Below are 4019 nucleotides of genomic sequence, written 5' to 3'. Positions count from 1 at the left end.
TGTCGGGCCTCGTCGGCCCAGCCGCGGGGTCTCACCTGTCAGCCCCGCCGCCGCCCTTCGCGCTCTCCGGCGTTCGCTGAGGGGCGCACGGCATGTCCCCGCCGCGGCCTTTCCCCCAGCCGGGGCGAGGCGGGGCGGAGCCTGCGGCCCCTCGGGGCTGGCGCCGGAATGCCGGGCTGTGCCGCGCCCCCAGCGGCCAAGCAGCGGAGGAGCAGCCGGCCAGACCGCTAGGGCAACAGCGAGGCGGCCAAGAGCGCGGCCTGCACGCCACGGGCGGGAAGTGTCGCGAGAGGTGGGAGCTCGCGCGAGACGTGGCTCCTCCGCGGGCGGGCACGCGGGCACGCGGGCAGGGCGTGCGCCCTCCTCTTCAGGCCGGCGGCGGAGCCTCGGGTGTGAGGCAGAGGGGCTTTGACAGGGAGGAGTGGGTAATAGCGTTATAGCCGTAAGGGGGCATTTCCAGTTTCAATGAAAGGAAGGTTCTCCAGGATCAACCGGGCCAGACTGCTCACCTACCGGATGGGAAAGCAGGGACGGTGCGGGAACCCGTGGGAGAGGCAGGGATGCCGCGCCCCGGAGGAGAAACAGGACGAGAAGGAGCGGGTCGGAGGAGGACGGGGCTCCACTCCTGGGTGCTGAGAACGGATACCACTGGCGTTTGCAAGGAAACAAGGTTCCCTCTGGGGTTTGGGCCCCTACCCTTATGCGTTTATTGGGATTTAGAGGCTGCCAAAAAGGTGCCCCTGAAAGATGCAGAGGTGAAACTGACAGGATTTAAGAGCTGCGAGAGGTTGTCCAAAAAGGAAGTTTTGTCCCAAAAGGAAGACATAACAGACGTGAAAAGTTGAAATGGATTCCCTAGTGAGGAGGCTGAGTAGCAGCCCTGCTCTGCTCTCCTGAGGATTTCATTTTCTGGAAGACCTCTGGGTAGTAAATAAGATACTTTCCTATTTTCTAACTAGATCATAGGGCAAGAGCTTAGGGAATGTTTTTTGTTTTTTTGTTTTTTTCAGTTTTGTTATTTCTTCAGAAACTCAGAAAAAGGAAACAGAGGAAATTTTTATAACACATTAATTTTCTTCACAGATTAACAGCCAAATACAAACCTCTACAAGTTTATTTATACCTTCCCCTCAACGTTATAACACCTAAATAGCTTCTGTTATTAATGGGTGGCATGAAAATGCCAGGACTGTGTCCCATTCTCTAGGATCCTGCCAGATGACTAGTTAATATTATAGATTCATAACAGTTGCTAACATTTCCTGAGCTCTTACTATGTTCTAGGAACCGTTGTAAGCATTTTACAAGTATAAGCTCATTTAATTCTCACCACAACCTGATGAAGTAGATACAGTAATTATCCCTTTTCTTCAGAGATGTAAAATGACTCACCCAAAAATCACACTACCAGCAAGCAGTGGAGCTAAAATTATGAACCCAGACAGTCTGACTTCATAGCCTGCAACTAAGTAGCTGGTCTAAAATAGGAGTCAGTTAAATGACAGAACTGGAACTTGGATTTGGGTTCTCTATCTCCAAATCTTGTTTCCTTTACACCAGCTGTTCTCAAATTTGGGGGGGCTGGCACCCTTTTTCACTAGTCATTGAAGACCCTAAAGAGTACTGTTTATGTAAGTTATATTTATCACTATATACTAGAAGCTAAGAATGAGACATTTAAACATTTATTAATTCATTTTAAGATAACAGTAATAAACCCATCTCATGCATAAATAACATTTTTATGAAAAATAACTATTTCCAAAATAATAAAAAAATCATTGAGAAGAATGGCATTGCTTTACATTTTTGTAAATTAATGTCCAGCTTAATAGGAAACCATTGGATTCTCACATTTGCTTCTGCATTCAATCTGTTAAAATTTCTGTTATGGTTGGAGAATATGAAGAAAATCTAGCCTCACTCATGCCATAAATGGTAGTTCCTTTTTTAAAAGTCAGTTGCAATGTGAAATCTGAAAACACGTCAATAAACTCTTCATATTCTGATACCATTAAAATCCATTGGTCTATCTTGCACTTTGAATGGATCTTTTAACGGTGCATGGTTCATGACGTCATGTATCAGTCATCTGGAAAAATATCAGTTCACTGAACTATGCAGATCTTCTAGATGTTAACATTTCATTGTACTTTTTTTTTTTTTTTTTAATATAATCATCACTGATCTCATCAGAAAAGTTTTTAAGTATTGGGAAGCTGTCAAGCTCAAATTATCCAAACTTCTACTTCTTTCTTTTCAGTTTTTTTTTTTTTTTTCATTTTGTTTTTGGTGGCTGGCCAGTACAGGGATTGAACCCTGGACCTTGGTGTTATCTACACCATGCTCTAACCAACTGAGCTAACCAGCCAGACCCTCTACCTTTTTCTTGAAAGGTCACATTTTATCACTGGCAACAAATACTGTCAATTGTCTTCCTGAAGTGACAAGGTCACTTTGTTTTCAAGAAAAGTTCTGCTAAATACCTAAATCCAAATAGCCATAGTTGTTTGTCAGTTGGACTTTCAAATAAAAATGATATTCTATGAAATAAGAGCAGCTAGTTCAACTTCCAGTTCAAATAATCATTTGAGTGCTTTTTCCTCAAGTGACCGTCATCATACTTTGGTATACAACAGAATTGTTTTATGCATAGTAACCATTTCATCACATAGAATGTGAAAAAGATGTAAACCCAAGGTTTAAGAGTTAACAAAATTAATGATTTTTACTGCTTCATGAAGGGTATATTCTTAGGTGAAACTGGCACTATTCTTAATTATGAATGCATGGCAGCAAAGAATATGACTACTGCCTTAATTCATGCTAAGGTGGCAGACATTTTACCTACCATTTCTTTGTATCAATAGTACAAACATCAACACAGCAAAAAAAAAGTAAATCACGTCTTATTATGGCAAAAATAGTGTTGACCTTATTACTCCTGAAAGAGTCTCTAGGACTAACAGGATCCATGGACCACCCTTTGAGTACTGCAATTAATGTGCCCACCCTGGGGCTTGCAATACAAAAATAATGAGTAACACCATACCTACCCTGAAGGAGTTCACAGTCTTAATAGGAGAGACAAGTGTGTAAACAAATAACTGTATCTTGTTGCTTGCTCTAAGAGGGGCAATGGTGGTTACAAAAGAGGAAGTAATCAAATATCCAGGCCTACCTCCAGAAATTCCCATTAAGTAGGTCTTTGGTGGGATCCAGGAATCCACATTTTAAATAAGCACGCCAGATAATTTAGATGCAAGTAGTGTGGGATCCACACTTTGGGAAATACAGCCTTAAGGAGTATAAATTTTAGGTTACCAAAAAGGCTGACTAGACCGGTAGTTTCAGGCAAATAGAATACCTTATGATACCTCTCAAAAATAAAAACCCACTTAATTTTACCTGCTATTGTTCACAGGTGTATATCAATCTTTTACTAGAAAAGACTTAAAAGACAAAATGTGAAATAATCTCTATTTATTCCCCTTCAATTTCTTAATGCAGGAGGCAGAAAACTTTTTTCTGTAAAGGACCAGATAAATATTTTAGGTTCTGTGGGCCATAAGGTCTCTATTAAAACTGTAAGTTCTCTGTAATCAATTAATGCAGACAGAGACAATATGTAAACTGATGAGTGGGGCTGTGTCCCAATAAAATTTTACTTACAAAAACAGTTGAGAGGTTAAATCTGGTCTCAGGTGGTAGTTTGCTGACCTCATGCTCCAGTGCAGAAGATAATGCAAGGGCAGTAAGTTGCCTAAAAAGCAACAGCGAGAATATAGGGCTCATGAAATGACTGGATTTTATATCCAAAGTTGGAATAATAGGTAGGCATCCATTTTAATTCCTGTTTCTTTCCAGAATGAGCCTTATTTCATTTAATTCAATAAGTATGTCTTGAATGTCTATCAAAGCATTAGGTGTGTGAGGATACAGTTTTTGGAGGCAGAAGTCCTCAATCCCTGGTTGACACCTACTCATCCGGAGTTGGGAAAAAGGCACAGTTGTCTCTG

General features: G+C 41.9%; 1 protein-coding gene across 5 annotated transcripts in view; it reads right to left on the bottom strand.

Annotated features, from left to right (window-relative positions):
* The window catches only part of DDHD2 (DDHD domain containing 2), a 23005-nt gene extending 22908 nt beyond the window's left edge, over positions 1–97 (bottom strand). For all 5 annotated transcript variants that reach the window (XM_008582801.1, XM_008582800.1, XM_008582803.1 and 2 more), the window contains exon 1: positions 36–97. The gene's annotated coding sequence lies outside the window, so the exon portion shown is untranslated. The remainder of the gene's footprint in view (positions 1–35) is intronic.
* Between the last annotated feature and the right edge of the window lie 3922 nt (positions 98–4019).

Source organism: Galeopterus variegatus, unplaced genomic scaffold (genome assembly GCF_000696425.1).
Source record: "Galeopterus variegatus unplaced genomic scaffold, G_variegatus-3.0.2 Scaffold2727, whole genome shotgun sequence".
Classification (NCBI taxonomy): domain Eukaryota; kingdom Metazoa; phylum Chordata; class Mammalia; order Dermoptera; family Cynocephalidae; genus Galeopterus; species Galeopterus variegatus.
The sequence above is the reverse complement of the archived record's forward strand: the minus strand, read 5'-3'. Positions and strand labels throughout refer to the sequence as shown.